Source organism: Furipterus horrens, unplaced genomic scaffold (assembly GCF_987537825.1).
Source record: "Furipterus horrens unplaced genomic scaffold, mFurHor1.1.pri manual_scaffold_6, whole genome shotgun sequence".
NCBI lineage: Eukaryota > Metazoa > Chordata > Mammalia > Chiroptera > Furipteridae > Furipterus > Furipterus horrens.
Genome location: NW_028327176.1, coordinates 88,331,768 through 88,349,357, shown reverse-complemented (window position 1 = coordinate 88,349,357; position 17,590 = coordinate 88,331,768). Strand labels below are relative to the sequence as shown.

Below are 17,590 nucleotides of genomic sequence, written 5' to 3'. Positions count from 1 at the left end.
CTTCCCCTAACCTGCTCCTCCTCCCCTCGCTCCTCTCTCTGACCAGGTTTTTGCACAGCCATTACGTGGGATTGGAGACTCGGGCCACCTTGCACTCACTCGTCTCCCCTGCGTCTCTGTCCGTCATCAAATCCTGTATGTTACAGGGCTGTTTCAAAACACTGCCTACCCTGACCGCTTCCTCTGTATTCCCAAGGCTAGCCATAGTCCAGAGCAGCTTCCTCGCTGGCTTTCGGACTGTCCTCACTCACCTTACTTCAGCCCAGCCTGTAAGACCACAGCTGACTCACCTGCTCTCACTTCTGGGTACTTATGTTATTCCACAGCTAAGAAATCCCCAGGGCCCCTCTATAAAAACTCATCTTCAGATTGGTGTTAGAAGTTATCAGTTTCCTCCACCTCCTATGCTCCAAATCAAGTACCCAAGCAATTTCCTATCACCCTAATCAGTTTCCTTACGACTTCTAGAACACAAGTCCCTCCTACTTCCACACCCTCATGCACACTTGCTCTCCTTGCAACTGTTCTCTCCCTGATTCAAACCTTCAGCCCATTTCAAGTTCCATCAAGAAAGTCCTGAACGCGTCTACCTCAGCTCCCCTCCTCCTCCTCTGAATTCTTTTGGTAGTTCTATCTGCACCACATCATTCTATGTGGTAACACCCTGCATTCCAAATGTTCATCTGATCTTTACAACAATCCGAGTGAATTATTCTCATTTCCATACAAATGGACAAACTGAGGCCCAGACAGGCTAACCGGCCCAGGGTTCACAGCAGGCAATCCTGGGGCCAGCATTAAACCTGGCGCCAGAGTCCACCCTCCTGACCACTACAGAATCCGTACAGACCGCTTCATACTGCACCATGATCACAAGATACCCAACAGCAAGGTCCGTGCCTATATCCCCCACGGCCCATCCCCAAAGCTGCACACTAGCAAACACTCCATAAGCGATAAGGAAATAAGGCCAAGTCTAAGTTGGGAAGTGGTTCTGGTGCGTAGCAGCAGCTTAAAGAGGTGCTTTTCTCCTCCTGGGAGGCTGAGGGGCCCCGGGAAACCAGGCAGTCAGTGAGCAGGAGCCCTCTTTAAACCCACATCTGACCAACCTGAGTGCTCCCATGTAAAATCCACCTCAAGTTCCGAGACAGAACACACCTCGTCTCTGTCTGAACACTTAGTACCTCGAAGTTCACAACTATGGGGTCTGGAATTCCACAGTGAGAAATACTTGTTTTAAGGAATTCAAATAAACTGTATAACACAAATTACAAGGAGTCACAAAACAATCGAAAGGTTTCCTTTTAAAAACTCTGAAGTGATGATATCTCCTTAGAGACAGGGTCTTTGGCTTCATCGACACTCCCTCACCCCCACTCAGTAAGTCCAGGGACAGATCATTTATCTCTAATATCATTAGAGGCCCAAGAGGAAGAATGGCTCTAAGGGTTGGGAACACTACACTTTCCAAGGACTCTAGAAGCTTCTGACGGATTTTCTTTCTCCCTTAAACACATACAGTCAAAGGCATGGATGGTCAAGGGAGTCCATGTGTGGCCCTCAAAGAGGCTTCCTGACGACCACAGGTAAGGTTCCCACGCTGCCGCCACCCAGTGGCTGGGAGTCTGTCCCGGAGAGTCCAAGGCTCCGGATGACCTGCACCTCTCCCAGGTGAGGGGCCCTCCCCTGGACCCTCTGCAGGGCAGCACGCCAGTGACTGGAACGGCAACACTTCTTTACAACAATTCATGATCATTAGAAAACAGAAACCACCCCAGAGAACTACACAGTTTTTCTTCACATTAGCCTAGGACACGTTAATACACGTAACAAAATCTGAGCTTTTTTATAGCCTCCTCTCATTTTATTTCCAAATTCTAATCCACTCCTGATGAAAATCCTTCAAGACTCTCTTAAAAGCAAGGTTTCTCAAGTTCAGCACTACCGACACTTTGGCCAGGTAATTCTTGGTTGCAGGAGGCTGTCTGCTGCCTGGTATGATGTTTACAGCATCCTTGATCTATACCCACTGGATGCCAGTGGGATCACCCTCCACCCCAAGCTGTGACAGCACACATTGCCAATGTCGGGGGCACGGAGGGTCGCCCCTGGTTGATAATCACTGCTCTAATGTAACAGAAGAAAGCTTAATTCAGTCTGAATCCCAGAGAGCACCCCATACACTCACTTTCAAGCTGAAATTACTTTCTCCCCATTTTCCAAGCCCCACACACCAGTTCCCAGAATGCTATTGACAAAATCGCCCTGAATAAGAGTCTCTATTCTTGGCAAGAAGGGTCTTCCTCCATGTCTTGTCACTTAAGTCTTCCTCATGGTTTCTCAGTTATTCCCCTAGAAAGGTTCTAAGGTTCCTACTCAGTCACCCCTGGGCCCCCAACTGACCCTTCCATCACACACAGTGACATCCTTTTCCCCAAGACCCAATCCTGGTTCACTGTCTGGGCACAGCCAGGGTCTAACCAGACTTCCTTCTCCGGCTCACTTAATGTCACTTGTCATACAGGACTTCATGAAAGCTGGGGGGAGAAAAATATACTAAAGATGGTTTACAAAAGGCCTAAAACAAATGCGTTTTATTTTTTAAAATAATCATTTACAGAGGATAGGAAAGAAACCAAGAGTCTGCTAAGGTAGTCAACGCTTCTGAGAAAAAGAAAAGGGTAACATGAAACTATAACTAATACAGACCAATAAGGTACTAGAATTAAAAGTCTTGTGAATAAATGTGAGGAAGAAATATGAGAACATTTTAAAGTCCTATAGAAATAAACTAGTAGTAAGTGCTGAGTTGCCAGTTTAAAAAAAAAAAAGTCTTCAATAGCAAAGAGGCAAGGATCTACACAATTAGGTAGAAAAAGTAAAATGACACTAGAGGCAATTAAGACTCTTCTAAGATTAGATAATATTAATAAATGTACCAACAAAGAGATTTTTATTCCTTTGTCTCTCTAATCAGTTTGCCTTCTCCTTCACCTCCTTGATCATTTCAGAGAGATTTTCTTGAAATGGCAGGAGTCACCCATGAGGAAATCCAGAAGTCCCCATGCCAATGGTTGCCAAACCACATTCAGGAATAGCAGAGCTGCAGAGAAACATGAAACTTAACAAATTACCCCCAAAGAATGCCTCCTTCAGAAAGGGTTAAAGGCTGAGAACAGGAAAATGCACTTGTAGAAGGTTTTGGAGTAGAAATGTATATAAATCTTCAACAATTTTTATGAGGACTACAGTGAGTATTGAGGGCACGGTCTCTGGGACTGATAAATGCATGATGATAACAAGAAGCCTGAAGGTTGTTGAAAGAAAAGCTAGAGGAGGACATATCTAAAAAAACAAACACTGACCAACTTCACAGACATAGCTGAATGGTTCATATTAACACCCATAAGTACAGGACAAAACAAAAATTTGCACACCAAAACCCCTCCATTCAATGCCAAGTATAAGAAGATCCAGCGAGGCCACAGAGCCAAGCCAGCACTCCCAGTCTGTTCAACTGTCCACAGAGATGGCTTTTTAAAGCCTCCTCTAGATGTTTGAAGTCCCACCCTCTGGCAAAAGGACTTGGACCTTCAAAAAGAAAAAAATTCACACACACACACACCCCTCACACAGCTCACAGGCCTTCTGAGTATGGAGCTATGAGAAGCAGTATAGAGCCCAACTTCAATAACAGTCAAAAAATCAGACCCATCTTCCTCTCTCCATCTGGACCCAGGAATCCTCCCTAGGGTCTCAAAGGGAGAAGGCACCTCTCTTCTCAGATTGTATCTCTCCTATAATCTGCTCACTCCATTGTCTCTATGATGTAGTTAGACAGGCTTTGCTCTAAATACAACCTAGCAGCATTCTGAGCTTGGGCAAGTGGCTTAAACTTGAAGTCTCTTTCTCCTATCTGTAAAAGGGTGTTTGACCCCCCCCACCTCCCAGAGTCGCAGTGTGAATTACTAATATATAACAGGAAGTACGCTTCCTCCAGAACCTGGCACACAGAAAGCACTCAATATGTGCTAATAACATCATCCTAGGATCTTCAATTGCTCCCTTCCCGGGAGGTTCTTCCACTGCCTCCGGATATGGTGAGAACAGCAGACCCGAAAAAAGGAAAAATACTTCGCCGAGTCCCTCAGCTCCCAAACTCATCCTACTTCAATGTCTCACGTCCTGGCCAAACTCTGGAAGTCAATGTCCTCCTCCCAGCGGCCTCCCCATGTCCTCATGGCAACACCAGCTCCCCACCTAAAGAGAACCATACTCTCAAAGGTCAGCAACGCACACAATCCCCAAATCCAATTTCAGTTTTCATCTTGCATGATCTCTGAAGCACCCAACACAGTTGATCAAACTTTCCCTTAAACTCTCTCTTCCCTTGATTTATCACGGGCCTTCCTAGATTTCCCCTTCGGTTCTTGCTGGTTCCTCCTATGGTGACTTCTCTGGCTCCTCCCCTGGGTCCTGGGTGTGGCAACGCGTGGGTTACTCTGCACCCTCTTCCCCTGCGCACGCTTGCTCTTGGGGGCACAGTCGCCTTCATGGCTGCACCTCACCACCTTCCATTAGGATGAACCCCAGAGCTGCAAGGGCTGTGAGTGGAGCCTAAGCAGAGTCATACATGTAAGTGAAGGAAATCGTGCTGTGAGGACAGTTTGATCTCTGCGAATTTGCTGAAACACAAAGCTACCTGTACTGACCAAGACAGCAAAGCCATGCTTATGGCCAAAGCAATAGCTTGGAACTGGCAGGTTTACAAAATGTCAAAAGTTCTCACGACATCTCCAGCCCAGACAGGTGTAGTGCAGTGGGTAGGAATGTGGGCTCCGGAGCCACAGTGCACCCTGACTCATCCACTAACTAGCTCTCTGACCTTGGACATGTTACTTAGCCTCTCTGTGCCTCATTTTGCTCATCTGTAAAATGGGGATAATAGTGCTTATTCATACGGCTTTGTGGGGATTTAATGTAAAGCAAAAGCACAGTGGTCAGAACACAATAAGTGCACTAGAAATTTTAGCTGCTGTTGCTGTCTACTTACTCATTAAGTTCAGAGCCATAGTCAAAAGGGAGTGTTAATTACTACATCTCAACAGAGACAAGGGGGAATAATCCATATAGGAAACAGGACAAGGCACAATGTTATGAATGACCTGCATGTAATAACCTGGAGGAGGGTATCAATTTACTCAGAACATCTAGGTATGTTCTTCTGAGTCTCCCCACAAATCTCTAAGACTCTTAACATTTGTTTACCAAAAAAAGTCCCTGATTCTTTTACCAGCCAATAGTTGCTAACAACACTGAGTCTGCATGATGGACTAGATGGACGTACTTCCAAAAAGAACATCAAGATTTTGTGGCTCTGTTCATTGTAAACTTCAAATATCAGTTGTTTTAATAAATACGTCATTACCTATACCACCTATGATCAGAAAGCTTTGAGTTATACTTAAGCTTTTTGAGAATATAAGTCATCACACAGGTACTTACCTAAGAAAAAAATTTTTAACTAATAAAGTTTTAAAAAGATGTTAACATTTTTGAAAGATTTAAAATCAACAAAGGGGCTTCCTCCTCCTGTATTTTCAGATTTCTTCCAGAATTTCAGAACTAGAAGGAGCCTTCGATATTTTTGAAGCCAAGGCTTTCAGCAGCAGCTACATCTGGAAGCTTCTCTGAATCCTCCTTGTGCCCTCAGCTTGGGTGAGAGACTGAACCAACCAGAGGAGGAGGGTATTCCTTTTGGTGCCATTCATGGTGGCCAGGCCTATTACAGTGAAAAGAGCTCCTCAGCCAGTGGACATTAATTCATCACATGAGAGCATGTCAGCCCCATGTTGTTTTTTTTAAACATGTAAACAGAAAATTAAAAAGTGGTAGTTTTTGCAAAAGGCTGGTACTGTAATGATCCTTAGAGTAAAAAGAACATTCTGTAATATTCTGATCCATCTTACTGCACAGAAGATCAGCTCTAGTCCCAATAAACCATAGTCTATGGTTTTTTTAAAAGATTTTATTTTTATTTATTTTTAGAGAGCGAGAAAGGAGGGAGAAGGAGAGGAAGAATAACATCAATCGGTTGCCTTTTACACGCCCCCAACTGAGGACCTGGCCCACAACCCAGGCATGTGCCCTGACAGGGAATCGAACCAGCGATTCAATCCACTGAGCCACACCAGCCAGGGCCCATCTATGTTTTGATGTTTAAAAAAGCATATTTTTAAAAACTATATTCAGAAGAGAAGTGGAATTTATTCTCTGGCAAATAGCATATTTTGATAGAAGGTTTTCACACAGACCCTCCTTGGGACATGTTGTGTAAGCTTTTCGTACCAATCAGAGATCCAGGTGGCCTACAGGGCATGCATGATTAATTCTATTTTTAACTTTTGGACAAACTAAGAAATGAAGTATAAAAATAACATTCCCCAACGTTCCCAAGCTTCTTGTTTTGTCCATAATCCTTATCTGCTTGCATATGTCTCACTGTTTTGCACTATTCAAGTATTGTAATCACACAATTTAAGACGATATTCAACTCGGCATCTTCCCAAGAGAAAGAATCAATTCCTTTAATCATTGTTTTTGAAGTTTAATTGTACAGCTCCTTAGAGAAGAGGCCATTAAGGCCCTGGCAAGGTAGCTGTGGCAGAGAACCAGGCAGCTACAAGTCCTCATCAAGGCAGTGAGTGCAGGACAAAAATAGTAGGTGCCCTGAAGCCAGAGAGACCCAGGTTTAGAGCTCAACTGTGATTTTTACTAAGCTGGATCACTCAGAGGTTCACACAATTCTTAGATAGGTCTGTTCGCACCTAGTAGAGGAGCTGAGGGTTAATTCAGTAAGAGTGTATCCAAAAAGCCTGCAATAATGTCTGGCACAAGTGGGCTTAATGAGTGTCATTTCATCCCCAAACCCTGGTGCATCTTTAAAAACCGCCCTAGTGAGGGAACACGGGAACACCATAGCAAGCCTCTTGGCTTATAACACAAAAGGCAAGCAGGTCCACTCATAGAAAAGTAATTTTAAAAAGTAATTTAGAAAAAGATCTTTTCTAAAAAGGAAGAAAAAGAAAGAAGGAAGAAGACAGTTACCCTAACATCTTAGAGCATGTAGAGGAAGGAAACAGTATCTACCAGGCAATGTGGATAGAGCTGTGGCCAAGAAAGAGACCTCAACTAACTTCAAGGGGCTTGGAGTCTATCTAAAAGCGGACAGAAACAAGCAAATGGGAAAGTACATAGCAGAATAAATGCAACATCAGGAGTTACAGAACAGGCTCTGGGGATACATAGGAAAGGCCCTCACATGCAGAATCAAAAAGACTTCTTGCAGGACGTGACATGTAACAATAGTAATGACCAAACTAACACTTACTGAGAATCTACTATGTGCTGGGAATATTCTAAGTGCGCTTGTCAATTACCTCCTATAATTCTCAGGAAAACATTGCAAGACAGACACTATTATTACTGCCATTTTAAAGATGAAACAGAGGTTAAAAACTTACCCAAGGGCACACATATCACTAGCAAGTGACAAAGCTGGGACTTGAAACCAGAGAACCTGACTCCAGAGTCTAAGAACTTAACTACCACACCTACTTTCTTTTCTAAGATGAGTCCAGAAGCTGTCTGTCAAAAACCAGGGCATGGGAAGTTTTGCATGCAAAGAGGAGCGTGTGTACAGGTATAGATGCAAGTCAGCGCCGGGCCCAGATGCCAGGGAATTGCAAATGGGCACTTAGTATTAGCTAAATGAAGTAATGCCGAGGCATTGGTGTAAAGCTAACAGTGAGCAAAGAGGAAAGACAGATGAGCCCGACTGCAAAAACCTCAGCCACATTAAGGGTTTTGTACCCAAGGGCAAGCCACCATTCTGAAAAACCAGTATTTAATTTTGCCTTAGAAACAACAGTCTCCTGGGGGAACCTTCCCAAGGGACCAACTTCCACCTTTTTGTATAAAGAACTAGAAACATTATGGCTTATCAATCATAACTGATACTCATTCAGGATCAAGTTTTTTAAGGTATATATAAAGTTCAAAATGTAACAGTAACTTGTCAAATTCATATTTAATATGCCATAGTTATACAGTGTTTCCATAAAAATAAATTCACACTTGCAGTCAAATTTTTCCCTTCAATAAATCAGAAAGCAACAGAATACTTTTAATGAGACTATAAAATTTACAGAACAGATCTGGTAGCCACCTTCAAGGAGACCTTGAGACAAAGTGCTAATAAATGTGATGGTTTTTTTTGAAACTGATCTGGAGACACCTTTTGCTGCCTTCGTACCTCATTATAATTTTCTACATAGAAAGTACAGAGGTGCATTAAGGGATAAACCTCTTGGCAGACTTTTTATCAGGCCCATAGCATCACCCTGTACAACAGTTATAAAGCTCACACTTAATAAGCACACACCATGTGCCAAGCACTGTTCAAAACATCTGCATCTGTTGAAGATCCTCACAAGCCCCCTAGAAGGTAGGTAGGCACTATAATTACTCTTATTTTTGAAGAAAACTGATGCACATAGAGTTTAAATTACTTATTGCTAAGCAGAGGGCTGGCATTTGAACCAGGCCGACTGGCTCCTAAGCACTACGCACAAAGTGGCACCACCAATCCCAATCCACATTTGCACAGAATTCAACACCCTTCGTTTGATTCTCAACCAGAAGGTGTTTCACACCCACAAACTCTCAAGGCTTTGACTTCAGTGACCGCCAAACTCAGTCTCTGGAAGGAACAAGAGGGATGGTTCTAGGGACAGGGCAAGAGGGTAGAATGCGACACAGGGAACCCTGGTGGAGTGCTGAGGCAGGAGAACAGGGCAAATCGGGCGCTTTAGGGAGAGCTTGCGTAGGTGTTACCAGGGGCAGGGAGGGCGGTGATAACTAGAGACAGCCTGATCTTCTCCCAACTCTACAGTAGGGCCGTTCTGGAAACTGCCTATCATCTCCACTCACAGCTTCACCCTTGTAACTGCTGTGACCCTGCCCAGAGCAGAAACACCTAGAATTCCCTAAGCAGGGCGGCCACAGGCTGGAGAGGCAGGGCCCAGCTGGGCCAGGAGCCCCGGGCCTGACGTCCAGAGAAAAGACCAGTGAACGGGGAGGGAGGACAGAGGAGTCAGCAGTGGGTTCCGCAGGGACAGGACCCCCTGCCTCGCCACCCAGCTGGAAGAAAGCCGAGAGCCTCCACTCACAGAGACCTTTTCCTACATCACACCGTCAGATTTTTGGGTTAGACAAACAGAGCGACACAGGGCGGAATACCGTTTTGTTTGCACTTGAATGTGAATTCTCTTACAAAAACTGATTCTCTAACATCAACTGGAATCTAGCTACACAGTGGTTATAGGAATTTTGATAAGTAGTCTGGAACACTTAGAGGCAGGGAAGCTCGGCTGGATGTGAAGAGAAGAGATCACATAAATGAAAAGGTAGCAAAAGAAAACAACACTGACATCTAAATGTACCTCAGGTGAAACCTGTCTCTCCACAAACCACACAGGAGGAGCTGTCTCCTCTCAGCCAAGGGCCTGCTCTCAGTTCCCCGTGGGGAGCTCTGTCTGCCGTGCCCAGGCAGGGAACGCTGGGAGCAGGCTGCCGAGGGCTCCTTAGGACCGGCTACCTCCTCCCCCTTGCTCATCCTCAGCCAGTGCAACCAGGACGCTGCAGGGCCTGCAGGGAAAGGTTTAGTGGTGAACCAAATAAAGGAATATGCAGGGGGTGTTATATGTTGCCCGCCCCGCAAAACAGATGCCTGTCTTTAAGTGTAAAAGGGAGCACCCCTCCCCCTTATTATTAGCAATTCTACTTTATTACTCTCCATGTAAAACAGGAGGGCTGTGGGGTACACCTTTAATGAGGGACACCGGCATTGGAGGCAGCAGTGAAGTAAGCGGCTGCTGCCTTGGATCCAGAAAAAGTAGCAGGTTTGTTCACAGCAGTGCTGGGTAAACGCTGAAAGACCACGATGGGAATACACTAAATGACTTAAGAAAATTTCCCAAAACTCTGTAGCCCAATAATGTGGTGTTTCTGCCTTTATTTTTATACAATGCAATTCCCAGCTGAGAATCCCACACAGATGGGATTCTGAACATTCTGAAACTTTTTTATTTTTAAGTGACATGGGGCAGAGCATATTTTAGAGGAAGACTTTTACGAGAGACCAAAAGAGGGAAAAAAATCTTTAAAATGAGAAGTCAGGCAAACCTGGCAATTCAGTTTTCATCTGCTGATGAAAATTCCCTGGACCTCGGTTCATCTCTGAATCATTCTTCTTAAAATAGCAGCTTTATAAAGAGCATTTTGTTTAATTTTTCTTCCATAGCAGGCTCCATTGAGAACACAGAGGAAACAGCAGTCTCAATCCAAGCAATTTCATTTTCATATTAATTCACATTTTAACTCAATTCAGTGATATTTGTTGAAAAGTATACTGTAGTTGAGACTTTGGTTCATCCTTTCATAAATTGCCAGATCCAGATTTTCTTCAATGTGTTAACTAGTAAGATGCAGACATGGGGCTCCTTTATCCCCAAATTCTTTTATTTATTTTTTAACAGGATTAATTCACTTTATTTTTTTGCATATAATTATATAGTGGCCACAGCTGGAGCCTGGGTCCTCCTCAGGTCCTCCTCATGGAAACTCTTGTGTGGGGCTTCACAAGATGGTCGGTAAATTCCTGACATGGAGACTTGATGAACACGGTCTCTTTCCAAAGGTCAAGGGTGAGAGAGCTGTAGGTTTTGGAGATGGCATTGAAGGTGGCCTTGATGAAGTTGCCCAGGGTGGCAGGGTAGCCCCTGGCCAAGGTGTAGCAGTCTTCGATACAGGCCATCAGCAGCAGCTTCTTGGGCACAGGCGCTGAGACCATGCCAGTGTCCCTGGGGGGCGGGGATGAGGCCACCAGCACAGAGTCACAGCAGCTGGTCACCTTGCAAGGGACAGTGTGGAGCTTGTTGATCTTGTTCCCCCAGTAGCCTCATCGCACAGGGACAATATAGAGATTGGCCAGGGTGATGGCCCCATGGAGGGCAGTGGCTACTTCCTTGGAGCACTTAACACACTTAATACCCAGACCAACGTGTCCATTATAGTCCCCAATGGTGACAAATGTCTTGAACGGGGTCCCTTGGCCAGTGGGTCAGCTTTAATACTGACATAATCTTCAAAACTTGTCCTTGAGGGATGCCCCCAAGAAAAAGTCAATGATCTCAGATTCCTTGATGGGCAGGGAGAAGAGCTTAATCTCTTCTAGGGACTTGAACTTCAGGTCCTTGACCAGACGGCTCAGCTTGGTGACTGGAATCCACTCCTTGTGCTCAGCCTCACCTCCGGAGCTCCGAGCTCCATGACCCCAGGCCCAGGGTCCAGGTACTGAACCCGGCCTGCCTCCAGGCCCTCCCCCAGCGGCAGCCATTTGGTGTTTTCTTAGAAAAGAAGCCGGAGGCTTTTGGTTGGCTACTAGGAAAATAACTCTGGGCTAGAACCAAATACTTTTTCTGAGAAGACGGGAACAAAGAGAACCAGCCCACTGAAACTAGGAGTGGGCTCAGAGGGACTCGGAGATCAGGCTCATGGGCCTGCCAGCCCGCCTCAAAACGCACACAGCCAGCCTCTCCTTCCACTTCATTGCGGCATTTTCATCAGCCAAGCTGAAGTAGGGGGAGGAAACCTTCTGGAAGGGACTCCTGGGGATATGAAAACCCAAACTGCACCTTGTTAACAAAGAACCCTGCCTAGGCTTGAAGCTCCAAGACGTCAACAACAACAGATCTACGCTTACAGGCAGAGCAGCGGCATCTCCCTCCGCTGCCTGCAGTGATACTCACCAGGTACCTGAGCATCTACTAAGGTCTAGGCACTGCCACAGGGACAGGGAGACATGTGAGCAAAACAGAGCCATGTGGCCTTGGCCCTCACTGAATTTTCCATCTCCTGGGGGACACACATTTCAAATGATCCCAGAATGTATGTAAAGGGATAGCTAATACTTCCCTCTATAAACAGAAGGACCTTCTACATACATGATACCCCAAAATTCCCTTTTAGAGTAAAATATCACCCCATTTTACAGCTGAAAAGAATGAGATACATTAACCAATTTGCCTAAGGTCATACAACTAACCACATCAGCACGGCGAGGCCTCGAGCCCACTCTCTAACCACACACAGGCCCCGTGCTCTGTCACTGCTGCCTCGGGGGCCTGTGCAAGACCAGCAGGAAGAGCAGCTCTACAACCCATCCTGCTCCCACACTCACGCCTTCCAAGGGCCTGTGTTCAATAACACTGTTCTGGGCTACACGGTGCAATGTTCTGATTCTCTTCTCATTCCACTCGCAGGGAAATAAATATTCTTCTAGTTCCTCAGAACCTGGAAATAGTAAAAAACAAAGGGAGCCCAAAGGCCTTTTTCAAAGAATAAACTTAAAATGGCTACTGGGCCTGGAGGATTTCTAGCTGCAAAAGAAAATGGGCTGGCACATTACCTTAGCTGTTTTTCCCATCCTGGCCAACTCAAAAATGGCGAATAGAATTTTCAAAACCATTTCCTCCCCAATTTCAGAAAAATCTTACTCTGCCAAACCAATTACAAATTACAGGGAACAGTGTTTTCCTGTAAACACTGTACAAATCAAACAGTGATAAGTAAATCAATCTCAGCTCAATAGGGAACTCATTAGGGTGACAAGTGATGAATATTTTTGTTGAGCAAATTATCAGTCCTTAATTATGTTTAAATTTTGATTTTTTTTTTTTTTTATCCTCACCCAAGGATATGTTTATTGATTTTAGAGAGGAAGTGAGAGGGAGAGAGACAAAGAGAAGGGGAAAAAAGAAACACTGATAGGTTGCCTCCCTATGCGCCCTAACCAGGGATTGAACCCACAACCTAGGTATGTGCCCCTGTTACAGAATGGGAGTCTCCAAAAATCCCCAGAGCCCGCAGGTTGGGGGATGGGGAAAGGAAACATCTTTTAATATGCCTTCACATGCCTGTGGCTAGTGGCTAGTAGTGTCTTTGTTACACAAATGGCTTTGGTTCTTCCAAGGCCCCAAGAGGATGGGAGGGGTTTTGGACCATGAGATGGTACAGAAAGAGCATACAGGGCCTGTGTAAGGTTCTGTGAATGGTCAGAACTGGCTACCACACCCACTGTGTCAGAGAACGCAGTCAGGGGTTTAAAAATAGGCAGCAGACATTTTAGCTAAGGTTCTCCATGCAGTTTGCAAGGAAGGCAGAGGATCTCCATGCAGCTTTGAAACAAAAGGGAAAACATCATGCAGCTTTGAAAGGGCAAAGGGAGAACCATGCATGATCCAGTGCAACACAGCACATGTTTTCCTGGACTGTTATACGGAGGCTGATGACATTGTACCCCAGATCCTGAAGGAAACAGCTGACAGATAAGGGATGGGGAACTTCTGGGCATGTTTTTGGCTTCTAGCCTTTTGGGGAGCAAGCGAAGTGCTGGGTCCCATGGGAGAACAGGGCTCTGAGCTGAAGTGCTCACTGCCCTCTGCAGGTTGAAATACTGTAAATAAAGACCAGTTTTCCTCAACACTAGTTTTTGGGTTTTACACCAAGGCACCATGTGAAAGAACCCCCTTTTGCTCTGTAACACCCCAACCGGGGATTGGACCCACAACCTTTCGGTGTACAGGACAATGCAGCAATCAACTGAGTCACCCAGCCAGGTAAATTCTGATATTTTTAATTATATTTTCATAACGTGGTATAGTCTAAGAATCATTTGTATGAATTCTACAAAAACTTCTTTGGGCAGATGCCATCCTTCCTGACTGATTAGTTTTAGACTCAAATACAATTTTACTTAGTCCTTCTTCACTAGCAAATAGTTAAGGATCAAGAGACCAAAGCTTTGGCTCAGCCACTATTATCATGTGTAACCTTAAACAAGTCAACTCACCCCTGTGACTAATTTGTATTGTGGGCACATGAACAGTCTTGCTTCATTTTACAGGTGCTGAGGCCAAATGAGTTTATAGAGATAAATGCAAAAGGTATTATTTAAAGTTGAGATATTTAATCATCCTTCTGTATCTGGCCCCCAGCACAGAGCAGAAACTCAGTAAATATTTGAAAAAAAGACAAAGTTCACCTCTGCAGAAGCTGACAGCATTCATCAAATACAGGAAAGAAAGCCTAACCTTTCGGGAACCAAATGGTAGGTCAGGTTAGCCACAAGAGAAATAGGCAACACACATGCACAGCCAGCAGGACCACAATGAAAGGTTCAGCATCTCACCACCAAACAGTGAGCCACCCATCATCACTTCACGTCACACAGATACAAGGGCAGGCCACACATGTCACTCAAAAACAATTCTGTTTCTCAGTCCATACAAAACATATTGTTTCTTTTCAATGGTCCTCCACCCAAGATATCAAAGTATTCTTTCTAGTGCACTAGCCTCCTAACCCAAAATCAGCTTTACGGTAGAATAAGGAAGATCTATAAATAAATGTCTATTAAACCCTTACTATTTGCTAGGTGCGAGATGTTCAGTTTTTTCAGCCCCTACTCTTTAATAAAATGTGTTGCTGACTCCTTCTCAGAGGTAAAGAGGCCTATCACCCCAAAACTATGCTCTCCTAGTCAAGGGTGGGCCACCTACTCTCAAGGTCTAGAGCCCCACTTTCCTGAAGACCTCAGACTCCCAGAATGCCAGTAATCAGGGAGAAGCCGCAGGAGCTGCTCTGGGGTCGAAGTAGAGGAGGGGCGGGGAGAATATCAGGCTGACCGCCCTCTCTCCAAGGGGCTCTACAGAAGGAAACCTAACACTTCCGTGTTTTAACACAGGGAACAGAGCATGCCAATGATGAGCATCAGACCACTCAGGGCAGCAACGGAACACTGACGCTAACACTGATGCTGGAGGACCAACAAATTAATAAATGTGAAACTGGGAAAAACTGATCTGACCATGTAAAAATTAATACTAATTATAGTCACTTATGTGAACTGCTTACCTAATTACCATGCAGCACAATACTGATCATGCGTATCATTCAAGGTGTCAGATTAGTGTAAGAATGTTTGATTTCATCACAACACTGAACCGAGGTCACACACGCTCAGCTTTCATAAACTGTCGCTCACCTAGCACGCCTGTTTACCCACAGCTTAAAGCTAAAATGTACATCCCTGGGTGTACTAGAACTTGCGCTGCAAAAGCATTAACACTCCCTGGGCACTCAGAGATCCGTGGGGGCTCCCAGCAGCAATAAGTTCATCTTGCAGTTTTATTTTTTATGACTCTAGGCAAACTGTCATTTCTCTTCTATTCATCTGAATAAGGAATCTCTGCCCCACATACCACCATCTTTCATTCTAAACTGTTAAGGATTTACACTAACAGGAAATTTTGAGTTGGGGTGGGCAGATAAATGAATTTTGGCTGACAGGAGAGAAAAGCTTCCTCTCAGCGTAAGGGGTGTGGCTTGGGTTTCTTTTTATTTTATTTTATTTTATTTTATTTTTCTGTTTATGATCAATTGGTACAGAACAAGGTCACCATGGAGTATAGGTTTGGAGTTAATTTCCTCTCTTGTTCTGATAATGTGTGCGTGGCTTGGGTTTCTTAATGACCATTCAGGGTTAAGACTCCAGACAACGCCAATCACAAAGCCCTGGAGTTTCCAGTCCTATGCAAATGATTCTTGAGCTTCCTGAGGACACAGTCACATAGCTAAGGACCAAGGCTGTGAGCAAGGAAGTGCTGGGCATCTAGATAATAATGGCCCAGTGGCTTTAAGGATCCCCCTCACTGCTGTCCTGTGCAGACAGACAGAGCTTATTTTAGCAACAGACCAGAGGCCAAAGCAAAGACAGCTTTAAAGTTTATAAAACACTTAGAATCAAACCCATACACCATTTGGCAGCAAGTGCTGGTGTGGCTTTCTGCACACACCTCAGTACACAAACACAGTGACTGGAAAGCCTGAAGGGAGTGAGAAGGCCTGTCTTTTCTGCTCTCCGTGTCACTGGTTCCCTCAGTCCCAGGGTGCAGCATTCTCTACAGGAGTGCCCGTTTGGAGGGTTAGTTTTCATCACAACAAACAAAAGAAGATTAAAACCAACCAAAGACTGATTTATCTGCCTGATTAAAAAAAAAAGTTATCATACAACTCCAGGCTTTCACCTACAAACTCCTATGCACATCAAAATACATAATAAGGCCCTTCAAAAGCAAACACTGCCCTTCGGCTAAAGAGGGGAAAAAAGTATCTCACTTCAGTTAAGACTTACAAAAATCCACTCTCTCATTTTATATTGTAAAATCCTATGTAAATCCCATTTAGTGATAGGCAAGACCAACGTCTGAACCGCCAACAACCACCAGGCCCGTCACCCCGTCTCCCGAAAGCATGGCCTCCGCTCCACACCCACTGGCGCTGGCCCTCAACATTTTGCACCCTAGTCAATCTCAACCCCTCTGATTCCTTTTCCCGAATCTGAAGTGATTTTCCAAAATTGCAAATCCATTGTTATTTTTATATCCACCTCCTTAGCGTGGGCATGAGGTCTCGCCTCCGCCTGCTACCCCAGCTAGTGCCCCCCTCGGCACGGCAGCCGCCGCCCTCACCTTCTGGTCACATCAGGCGATGAGCTGCGGTTTCTGAAGGTGCCATGCTCACCACACACCACTCTGCACACTCCATCCACTCTCTCTCCAGCTTAGAAGAGCCCTCACTCCCTTCCTCTGCTGTACAACTCCAAATAGCTCTCCCACTCCACTCACACTTCACTTCCTCTAGAAGAAACATTTCCCTCACCCTGCCCCTTGATCCCCAGGTGGCCCTCCAGCACCCGTTTCACTGCACTCAGGTCTCCCTCATGAGACTGGAAGACTGTGATGGACCCTCCACTGGCTTGCACATGGTCTGACACTCGTTAAGTGAAGAAACTGCCATTGTCCTTTTCAAATCAGCACAACTCCCCTAATCTCCAAGAAAGTTATGCAAAAAGCATAGAAATGAGGATTTGGTGTTAACTGCTGCTCTTTAACCACCATGTAAACTACTGGGGAAAAAACCTATAAGGTGCCTCTATCATTAATGATGATAATTATGGTAAATGTCGGTTGAAGGCACAGAGCATGGCGCAATGGGAAAAACGGACTCAGGAGTCAGTGAGGTGTGGAATTGATTTTAGATAAGCCTAGGTCTGTGGTTTTATGGGAGCATTTATTTAAGTCTGGGAATGTGTACAGTATAGTATCTGGCACATAGAGACCCAACCCAGCACCAACTCCAATATACTGCATGGGCCTGGGTGTATGGTGGAGAGAAAGAAACATATGTATTCCCAGACAAAAACCTATGGTGACAGAGGTCAGAATAGTGGTTACCTCAAGGAGGGGCATTTTTGGCTGGGAGATGACACTAGGGAACCTTCTGGAGTGTTGAAAATGTTCTATGTCTTGATCTTGGTGGTGACTACACAGAAGTATACTGTTAAAAAGAAACAACAAGGCCAAAATGGAGTCACTTTTGCTAAGCCACACCGAGACTTACCTAAACC

At 44.9% G+C, this 17,590-nt stretch overlaps 1 protein-coding gene and 1 pseudogene across 6 annotated transcripts in view; both read right to left on the bottom strand.

Moving 5' to 3' along the window:
* Positions 1 to 17,590, bottom strand: part of ANKS1A (ankyrin repeat and sterile alpha motif domain containing 1A) — a 191,660-nt gene that overhangs the window by 149,653 nt on the left and 24,417 nt on the right. The gene's annotated exons all lie outside the window — the stretch shown is intronic.
* LOC150006869 (small ribosomal subunit protein uS5 pseudogene) lies at positions 10,629 to 11,458 on the bottom strand (annotated as a pseudogene).